This window comes from Crinia signifera, chromosome 6, assembly GCF_055691185.1.
Source record: "Crinia signifera chromosome 6, ASM5569118v1, whole genome shotgun sequence".
NCBI classification, from domain to species: domain Eukaryota; kingdom Metazoa; phylum Chordata; class Amphibia; order Anura; family Myobatrachidae; genus Crinia; species Crinia signifera.
The window spans coordinates 168,896,788-168,908,429 of NC_139222.1; the positions used below are offsets into that span (position 1 = coordinate 168,896,788).

An 11,642-nucleotide genomic window follows, 5' to 3' on the forward strand; every position below is an offset into this window, starting at 1 on the left:
TTCCAAGAGCTTGGGATGGCTCCTAAGAAAGCTAAAGGAGTCCCTACCCCTCGGGTCTCCTTCCCTGCACAAAGGACCACACAGGCCCAGGGGACATCCCCAGGTACCTCCGTGGCAATGCTGGCAGCTGACACCCCTGCGCACAGCTCTAGCCTGTCTTTTTCAACGGCAGGCGTCGACTGCGCTCCAGACACCCCGCTCACAGCTGGACTACTATGTCAGATATTGTCTACCTTCAAATCGGACCTGACTAGAGACCTGACAACTGCGATTCGTGAAGTCAAGACCGACCTGATAGCTGTCGGGAACCGAACAGATCACCTTGAGAGAAAAATGGAGGAACTAGTGGCATCCCATAATGACCTCCTTTCCTCCTATGATCAACAACAGGCTGAAATCGAAGCAGTTCAAAACAAGATGGCGGACCTCGAGGACCGGTCTAGGAGGAACAACATAAAAATCAGAGGGATCCCAGACTCAGTATCCAACCCTGAACTGGAGGGTTATGTCATCGCACTGTTCAGAAAACTGCTGCCCTCCGTGGAAGATAGAGACCTCTTGATCGACCGTATCCACCGGCTCCCGAGACCTCGACAAGTTTCCTCAGCTCTTCCCAGAGACACCCTCCTACGTGTACACTTTTTCACCATCAAGGAGCGCATCTTGAGGGCCGCAAGATCAGCCGGAGAAGCAAACACCTTGGGAGGCCTACAGATCTTTCCAGACCTCTCCGCCATGACACTTGCCAAAAGAAGAGCGTTAGTCCCGATTACAGCAGCCCTACGAGCCAACGACATTCCTTACCGTTGGGGTTTCCCTGTGAAGCTTTTGATTACCCACGAAGACTCTACGCACACCATCTCTTCCCTTGACGCAGGAACCGCACTCCTTTCAGAATGGGACATCACGGTAAAACACCCACCCTCATCTACACGGGGCCCCGCTCCCCGAACGGAATGGGTGGACACTTGAGAGACTACTCTACTCCACTGCCCCATACGTGGCATGTTGATCCATATGTCCCTTACCTGGACAATTTCTCTCCGCACCCTGGAGTCTGACCCCATGGCTAAGTATTACAGCCGTTAGTTTACTAGATTTACTGTCTGTTTAAACATACCATGCCTTTTGTCTTGCCTTTAAGATAAATACTGTTTTCTGTTAGTCGGCATGATTGATAGATACGTTAATGGTTTATATTATTTTTCAAGTTTTGCACCAGTTTTGCAGATATGTTATCCAATTAGTGACTCTAATGTGGGGCCTACATGGGCGGTGGCGCTAGGCCACCATCAAAGCCCCCTCCTTCTCCTATACTACTGCACTTGTTCCCCCTCCCTTCTCCCTGCAGTAGTCATGTCGGTCCGATATAATGGACCGTTTTGGTTTGTTTTTTTCCCTCTCCTTTTCAACTTTCTCTTTACTATCCCTCTAAGTCAAAACCCCCTCCTACTCACTAGACTCTGTCTTGTACCTCAAAATATGCGCACCCTACATACCAGACTAACACTCCACTATCTGTGGATCACTTCACCCATCATCTTGTCCGTATGGCCCTATGGCGACTAAGATTCTTTCCTTAAATGTTAAGGGACTGAACTCCCCCAACAAACGTAAACTTGCCCTCACCTTTTTCCATAAACAGAGAGGAGACGTGATCGCCCTACAGGAGACTCACTTTACCTCGGCAAACCCCCCCATCCTTAGAGACAATAGATATCCTCTAGGATTTTACGCCAATGGTCAGTCTAAGCGTAATGGTGTAGCCATTCTTTTCAGCAGTAAAGTGACGTTTACCCAGCACTCCCTCACTGCGGATAAGAACGGGCGCTATTTGATTTTGACGGGACTGCTAGATGACAAACTGGTTACTCTAGTCTCAGTGTATGCCCCCAACTCCAACCAGATTTCCTTTTTGCGTAAATTACTCCTTCTAATTCGTAAAGTTGCCAAGGGGTCACTACTGATAATGGGAGATTTCAACCTAGTATTAAACCCATATCTTGATAAATCTTCCAAACCTTCCACAACTCGGCTCCCTACCCCCTCAGGCCCTTCCTTGGCATTCCGTAATATGCTGACAGAATTCGACCTATATGACATCTGGAGAACCCATAACCCATCGGGCCGAGAATACACCTTCTTTTCAAACGTTCACAATTCATACTCTAGAATTGACATGCTCTTATGTGACAAATGGACCCTTCAACATTCCAAGGACATAGACATCCTCCCCATCACCTGGTCTGACCATGCCCCGATCCTGTGGAAATGGGCGCTAAATAACTCCCATATGCCTCCTAGACCCTGGCGTTTAGCTCCCCATCTGCTAACCGACCCATTGCCCAATAAAATTATTTCAGACAGCATCTCTTCGTACTTTACCAATAACACTCCCCAAGATACTTCTATATTTACGCATTGGTGTGCCTTTAAGGCGGTTACCAGGGGCGCTGCTATTCAGGCTGGGGCTGCCCTTAAGAGACAAAACATTCAAAGACAAACAGATTTAGAAAACAAAATCAAAGACTTAGACTGTAGGAATCAATCCTCCCCTTCCGCTGCCCTAAGGAAAGAGCTTTCGGAAACCCGTAGTCAATTGCAGAAAATGCTCCTGGCCCGGACCCAAATAGCCTTGAACAGACTTCGTACAAAATTCTACATATCAGGAAATAAGTCTGGGAAAATGCTAGCACGCAAACTGAGAATGCAACATGCTAAAAATAGAATTAAGCTCATACATTCCCCCTCAAATGAGAAACTTCTGAACCCAAAGGATATTTCTAACCAGTTTGCTAACTACTATTCACAACTATATAACCTATTTCTAGACCGAGACACCCCCCAACCCTCCAACGCCACTATCTCCTCCTTTCTAGATGGAGTAAATTTGCCTTCCCTGACCAATGATCAATTAGAAGTCCTTAATGCCCCTTGGTCTCAATCTGAAGTGGACGCTGCTGTTAAATCACTTCCTAGAGGTAAAGCCCCGGGTCCCGACGGATTCATCAATAATTTTTACACCACTTATCGTGAAACCCTCACACCCTACTTAACTAATCTTTTCAACACCATCACCTCTTTAGGATCTCTTCCCAAGGAAATTCTAGAAGCACAAATAATAACCATACCCAAACCGGGAAAGGACCCGGCCCACTGTCAGAATTACCGTCCTATAGCCCTGTTGAACGGCGACACTAAACTATTTGCAAAACTCATAGCTCTCCGAATTAAAAACTATCTGCCCATGCTAGTACACCCGGACCAGACGGGGTTTGTCCCAGGGAGACAATCATCGGACAACACACGTCGAGTGTTCAACTTAATTGACTCTCTTATGGATGATCAGGGCCTTTTGCTGCTGTCCTTAGACGCGGAGAAGGCCTTTGACCGCTTAAATTGGGAATATATGCAGGCCGTCCTCTCTAAATTTGGATTTCGAAATCAGATTATGTCATCTATTTTGGCATTGTATAGTACCCCCACGGCCCGGGTGTTCAGTAATGGTTTTCTTTCAGATCAGTTTCCCATAGCCAACGGAACGAGACAGGGATGCCCCCTCTCTCCATTGATATTTGTACTATCTATCGAGCCTCTCGCCTCCAAAATACGAGCCGACCCTGATTTCCCCGGACTTCAATCTGGTTCTTCTTCACATAAGCTGAGTCTATTTGCAGACGATATCTTACTTTTTATCTCTGACCCCTTGCGTACTTTACCCCACCTACACAACATTCTCGACAGTTTCAGTAAAGCCTCATACTACAGATTAAACACCACCAAAACAGATGCCCTACCAATTAATTTAGCGGACTCATACTCAACTTTATCTTCTAAATTTCCATATAATTGGCAGAAAGTGTCTATACGCTACCAAGGGATAAACATCCCATCAGATACTAGGAAAGTCTTTGAAGTTAACTTACCTCCCCTTCTTAGTTCACTAGTAACCCTCTCTAAATCCTGGCTTGCGTTTGACATATCTTGGATGGGACGCATGGCTGCCTTTAAAATGTCTCTCCTACCTAAACTTATGTATCTCTTCCGCACGATCCCCTACATTTTCCCCAAAAAAGAGCTTGCCACATGCAACTCAATTATGCTCAAATACATTTGGTCCTCTGGACCCCCCAAACTAGCCCGCTCTAGAATGACTCTCCCCAGAGCCAAAGGTGGAATGACCCTCCCAGACCTGACACTATACCACGATGCCTGTAAACTAGCCCAGATAAAATCTTTCTTCGAAACGCAATCAGAATCACGGTGGGTGGACCCTGAGCTATCGCATGCCTCGACTCCAATAGACGATCTGCTTAGATTACCTAAACAACTCCGCCCTGATCTCCCCTCGCTTCTCCCAACCACTAGGGCCTCCATCACAATCTGGGACTCCTTGAATACTAGACTCCCCCACCCCATATCTCAACTCCCACAAATTTCATTAAGAACAATTTCCAAACTAATACCCAACTTACATCTGGCTATATGGATCACATTAGGTATATCTAAATTAGGAGATATTTTGGAAGGCCAGTATGTTCTCCCTTTCTCTGCTCTCCAGCAGAGATTTTCTCTCCCCAAATCCGAACTATTACATTACTTTCAAATCTGTCATTGGTGGAATACTGCTCCTAATCTCATTAACACACCTGGCAACTTTGACTCACGTATCTACTCCCGCCTTAACCTACCAAACATTAAAGGAGATGTTACATTTTGGTACAAACTATTGCAAGACATCCCAAATCCCACTAAATCAAATGCACAATCTAAGTGGGAAGCGGACCTGGGCATAGCCTTGTCAGATGCTCAATGGACCAAAATCTTTCTCTCCTCCTACACCATGTCAAAGTGTATAAACCATACCGAGATGCACATTAAACTGATACACAGATTATATTTAACCCCAGCTAGACTACACTCCTTCTGGCCCTCATGCTCCAAATTTTGCTGGAGACAATGTGGTAACATAGGCCATATATACCACATATTCTGGTCCTGTCCCCTCCTCACTGTGTTTTGGAAGGATGTATTTGACTTAGCAAATCAGGTCCTAGATACAGCAATAATGCCCACCCCCTTAATAGCCCTATTCAATATCTTCCCTGACATTGTCGCACCTAATAAACGCTATGTTCTAGGCCACATATTTATTGCGGCCCGCGCAGCCCTGGCCCAGTGCTGGAAGCAACCCACCCCTCCCCCACTTTCAAAAGTGATTCAGAAACTCAATTTTAACTACACCATGGAAACGCAATATTCTTCCGACTCCAGTTCTACGCCTTCTTTCACAGCTCGATGGTTGCCATGGCATGTATATATCACCGTTGGAGCGGGTACATCACACGCTCCCAAATCTCCCCAGAGTGACCCCCTTCAGTTTAGCCTTAACGAGACGCAGGACCCCCCTACAAATTCTCCATGAACCCTTATTCCCCACTCTAGGATCAACCTGTGTTTACTGCAATAGTGTTATTGGCTTAGCTACTCCGTTAAACTTGTCTGGACCAGATAGATTTAATCTACGTCACTTTGGTTGAAATTTTACCGGCGGTACCTGTTTAGGTTTACTAAATTTTTCACTATGTTCTGTATGACGATTATTGACTATGTATGTACAGAGTCTGTGTATCCCCCCATCCCAAATCCCTCATGTATCCCCCCCTTACTTTCCCCCTTTCCCTGTATTCTGTAACCCTCCCCCAAAAAATTTAAATATCTCTCAATAAAATATTGATGTTAAAAAAAAAAAATCTGTGGTGTTAGACACTGTGTACACTAGTGGGCAATGCCAGATTACCAAATAGGCATAGTAGGCAGCAGTTTATGGTCATTGCTCCTTTTTTGGTGCCTCGTAACAATGGATCAAAGTAATATTCACTTCATCTTGAAAGGAAATTACAATCAAGCTTCTGAAACTGTTTCCAAAAGATAGAAAACATGAACCAACTCAAAGAAACAAAAACTTTACATTAAAGACTATAGAGAAAATACTGTATTGATATAACGCATCCAATAATAACTGAAAGTACTTAAACTATAGACATCAGATTCACATAAAACTTTTCAGATCATAGACTGTTGGTTGGTAAAATGTTAAACTTAAGAGGCGCTCATTTCAGAGGCAGGCACATAAGATTTGATAAATTGAAGGGGGGGGGGGATTCGATTGCCATGGGGCATCCACTGCTAATGGGCATAATTGCTGTTAGTATCTCATCAAAGGTGTCTAAAAACACTATTTACCATTGTCTATTTTGCATATTAAATTGAGGTCCTTAGAAGCTGTAATACTGTATCCCTTTTGAACTCTGAAATCGATTTAAGTAAAATTAAATGTAAGTAACCATGCTAGAGATAGTATCTCTAACTGTGAGTCACCAAATACAGCTGCATTCTGAATATGAATGGATGAGAAAGTGAATGCTACTGTGACTATTCACAGATCCTAATGTGTACTCATTTATGCAATCACACAACCGTCATTATTATCATTAACTATAACAACTACCAATGCCAGGTGCTGGACAGCTGTCTGAATTTGGCTTCTAGAATGCATACGCAAGGTTTTAGAAAAATGGCTAAAACTGGTTACACATCCATGACATACCCGCAAGATGGATGCCTTGGTTCGTTTCCATTGTTGCCATCCAGTTGCTACCCAGAAACGGGCATTTAGCATCTGCAAATAAACGTCGGAGTTGCTTGAAATGCTGAGATTTTTGTAGTTTTGTACAGATGTGTTTGTAGCCTGGGTTGTATGTACAGTAAATTAAAAATTGCTGGATGTGGCCACATACAAAAGTTGCATGTGACCCAGAATCAGGCACAATCTTTGTTCTCCCTGTTCCTCCATTATTGCATCTACAATAAACTTTTCGGTACTTGTGTAGTTTCACGGCGCCAGCTACTTCCGGGTTCTACGCCCGCCACAAACTATGTTAAAAAAAGTAACTTAACTCCATGCCAACATGGATAGTTCATACCCCCACTATCCATGTTGGCATGGAGATGATTTTAAATAGTGTGGCGAGCGTAGCGAGACACCGAGCCCGCAGCGTGGGCGAGCGAAGCAAGCCCCGCAAGGGGACTCAGACGCACGGCGCCACACTGGCGCCGTGAAACTACACAAGTACCAACTTTACTTCTGCAAACAGGAAGCTCTTCTGTCCTCAATGCTGGTATAGTCTTCTGCCCTGCTTGCAATTTGTATAGCATATTCACCTGTTCCTGCTATTTTACAGACCAGAGAGAAACTTACATGCCGATAGAAGATGTGACAGCAAAGTACCTGAACCATGCTTGACAAAGAGAAAGACAAAAACTTCTGTGAGATAACAATGGACTCATCAATATGCACACAGTTTATTGCCCAACTGTCCAACAGCATAACCATCTGCATAGCGAAAGCAAAATCTTGATATGTAAAACATGAAACCATCATAATAAACCAAATTTGTAAAACCAAACACACATACATGTTTATGTGTGTTTGAAGACTATATACATAAACATAGACACATATATAAATACACATGCATTTATGTATGGGATGCGGAAAGGATCACGGCAGTCACTGACAGTCAGAATCCTGGTGGAGTCCGAAGGTAAGAACTGTGGTTGAGGTCAGGTTGGGGTTAGGCCGGTGTGTTAGCTCACAGACAATGCAGAAAAACAATAGATGTGAGTGTTCCCTCCACAGGCGCCAAACACAATGTGAAATGGGGGAAAGAGCAAGTGAAGTGAAATGGTTTTTATAATTATATGTCCTAGTGGGGTATTTTTTCCTTATAGTTTTACATTGTATATTTTATATTTTACCTACCAGTCTTTTTAATGCTTTTAATGTCTTTATGATATTCTGTTTTTTATATATTTGTATCTAATTGTGTATTCCTCTGTATTTTTGAGGCGGACCGCTTATGAAACGATCCTATCTGGCACTTTAAATCGTGCACCTTATGTGACAGCTACAGTCCCCATCCAAGATGGCTTCCACAACGCGAGAAACGGAAGCGGGGCACGTGCGCTTCCGCTTACCTGCACACTATCCGGACCTGGCGTCCCTAGCAACATATACAACGCCTGTGGAAACCGGAAGGGGGGCGAATTAATGCTGAGACGGCAGGATCTGTCTGCCGGCCGGATCCTTTAGCAAAATAGAGACTACTTGTAAACCGGAAGTGGGGCAGATATACATCTGGACGGTGCAATCTGTTCTCCGCTTTTAAACACAGTCATATACGATATTAATCATCATCAGTGGCGGATACAGGGAAAACGCTGTTTATTAGATGTAATTGGGACCTTTAGTTCTAATTTTCTGGAGCCCGAATTTTATGTGTATTTTTCTCTCTAGTGGTTTGTGTCATTATGTTGCGATTGGCTGGAGATTAGCCAATCGGGAAAAGGACTTTCTGATTGGTTATCCTTCTGGATTTAACATGTGCAGAGTGTGGCTGGGAGCACTCTCCTTGAGAAAGACCGTAGGGACGGTCGAAAGCGCGCTTGGAGTTCCCAGCTACCATTTGGAGGGGACATTTGAAAGGACTTTGGACCTGATACCTACCTGCCTGTTTGTGGAGGCCGATTCCGGGTTGACCTTCATTTAAAAGCGCAGATAGAGAGCTGTTTCCATCCAGTTCTCCACCAACTGTGGTAATTGGCCATTGTTTTATCTTTTTGTCCTCTTTTTTACGTTTATTATGTGTGTTCTTGAAAAATAAAAGTGGAGTTGCACTATTATCTTTTCCCTCGTTTTTGGGTATTCCTTGGAGTTAACCCATTGGGGACAAGTCTCCAGGTCCACCGGCATCCTTCACGGTGAACTCTGTTAGCATCAGCTATTGCAGTCTAAATTAGGAGAAGAGGAGACGCCACCCACCAGGAGGGACGTACGGTATTGTTTGATTCAATACTATTAGCTTTGTCCGATATTGGGAGAAGAGGACCGTTACCCATCCTTAAGGGGTGTATTTTGCTATTTTGCTCTTTCCCCCATTTCACATTGTGTTTGGCGCCTGTGGAGGGAACACTCACATCTATTGTTTTTCTGCATTCTATATTTAAGTGGAACAAGGGTTACCACTGTTGAGTGTACCCACCAGTGGGCTGCCTGGCGCATTGACAGACCTACCCAATCTTTCTTGTTGTATATTTGTTTACCCCTACAGGGTTGGTCAGTCAGAGCTGCCTAGATGTTTGGTTATAGAGACCACCGTAAAACTCTCTTAGAGAAATTATTTAGGGATGATGGAGACCATATTGACTTGTTGGATCAGGATCTTGAGACTATTATGAAAAAACTTGAAACAACACTCCTTAAAGAAAATAAAATCTGGTGGGAGGTGGTCACCTTAGAAAAATATTTAAAACATGAAATCATCCCCAAAGGTCTCCAGATCAATAAACATGCCACTTTTGAGTCCTCCTCTGTCTCCTTTAAAGATGACTGGGAAAAAATTATTACCAGTTGCTCATTCAGACTAATAGAACTTATTATACAGGAGAGAAAGAGTGAACTCAATAGATTAGATGAAGAAATTAAGAAATCTAAGGACCTCATCAGCCCTTTTAAAGATATTCCCGAATATAAAGAACTTGAAAAACGGATAGAACTCTCTATAAAAAAATCAGAGAAAAGTCTTTTAGACAGAAAAATTAGAAAATTCATTAGGGATAAACGAGTGGCTAATGAGGACATAGACGATGGAGTAGAAGATGAAATCGATCTCCATAGTCCAGGTTATCCCCATTTCTCCAATAAAAGGAATGGGAACTCAAATGCCCATCGAAGAGACCCCCCAGTCAGAAGAAACCGTACCCCTGTAAGAATGAGAAAAAACAGAATGGCCGTTAGGGAAAGGTGGAGATCCCCCAATTCGTTTAGGCCTAATTACGAACGTAACATTGCCAATAGAGGTAACCCTCCTTGGAGGGCTCATTCCCCATTTTCAATAAAAAGGAGATTTAGGGACAGGGACGAAGGGGGGAGGAATAATAGAAGATTCACCCCGGAATATCCTGTATCCCAGAGAGCACCTGTTTCTAATGACTCCTGGTTGCCCAGGGAGGATCATAACACCAGATCCAGAATTTCCCAAGAAGATAGGGAGATTCACACTCCCATCAATATGAGGAATAGATATGATCCCTTAAGACACGAGCCCAATAGGGTGCGTTTTTTAGGGGGGAGAGATGTCGACCATCATCGACGTTGACCGTAAAACCTGCTACAAAAAGGGGCAAAAGGGGCGGCACTAAAAAGAAGATCTTTAGAAAAAGGAAAAAACACAAGAGCAAGAGGGGTGCACCACCAGTTCCATCTAATGAACCAGAAGAGCCATCCGATACAGGTGAAACCATTAAGATTTTTAACATTAGCAAACATGTCTTATCCCCTTTAGAATTGAGTGTATTACAAAAAGGCCTCAAGTATGCCCCCACTCATAATCTAAATCAGTTCGAAACCTTCGTTGATATACACAAGTTTGTGAGGAAATTGTGTATTAAAAAGTTTTTCTTGTCTAAAGAATCCGAACAACCCACATCTACACAGATAGAGTCGGATATTATTTATGACAAATTTAAACCAAAGTCGTTGTTCTTTCCAGCACATGTGAAGGGGAACTATATTGAGACTTTTAGTAACCTTGTACAGGAGGATATAAAAAATATCAAACCCAACAGGGTTAAATATAACTTGTCGTTGAAAGAGAAAGCAGCTTTGAAAGATCTGGGCGATAACAAATCCATCACGATTAAACCCGCCGATAAAGGCGGTGGAATTGTCGTGATGGATAGAGACTGGTATGTGAAGGAGGTTCTGTCCCAAATCGAGGACAGGTCTGTTTATCAGAAGCTACGTACTGACCCGACGGAAGCCATCCAGAAAAAACTAAAAAACCTTTTAGATAAATATAGACAAAAAGGAGTTCTGGATGAAAAAAAAATGTTAAATACTTGTATAATGAAGAACCATCCATACCTGCCATTTACCTTTTGCCTAAAGTGCATAAGAGTGTGACCCACCCACCAGGAAGACCGATAGTGTCTGGGACCAACTCTATAACGGCAAACTTATCCGAATACATTGATCACCATCTCCAACCATTAGTTTTATCGAATTCCTCCCACCTTAAGGATACAAAAAGTGTTTTAAATCTCCTTCCTACTATCGAATATGTTGAAGGGCTCACTATGGTCACTGCAGACGTTAAATCTTTGTATACCATTATAGACCACAAGATAGGCCTTTCAGCAGTGAAGGAATACCTACGCACCAGCACTTTGAATTCTGATTTACAGTCTTTTTTAATGGAGGGGGTATAATTCTTTTTAAGTAATAATTATTTTTTATTCAAAGGGGTTTTTTATTTACAGAAAACGGGAACCGCCATGGGCACCAGGTTCGCCCCTAGTTACGCTAACATCTTCATGGGCCAGTGGGAGAAAGACGTGGTCTGGTCCAATAATGCGTACGGGGCGGACCTGGTGTCCTGGAGGAGATATATAGATGACATTATCTTTTTTTGGAAGGGTTCCGATGAAGATTTGATCCTATTCTGTAACCATCTTAATTCTAATAATCGGAATATCGACCTTAGTTTTGTCGTTGATAAGGCCAGCATTGACTTTCTAGA

The 11,642-nt window shown here is 43.3% G+C and overlaps 1 long non-coding RNA gene across 1 annotated transcript in view; it reads left to right on the plus strand.

The window, feature by feature from the left end:
- Positions 1-7,404, plus strand: part of LOC146007146 (uncharacterized) — a 56,602-nt gene extending 49,198 nt beyond the window's left edge. The window contains exon 3 of the long non-coding RNA XR_014444254.1: positions 7,245-7,404. This is a non-coding gene — a long non-coding RNA (uncharacterized LOC146007146). The remainder of the gene's footprint in view (positions 1-7,244) is intronic.
- Positions 7,405-11,642: the final 4,238 nt, after the last annotated feature.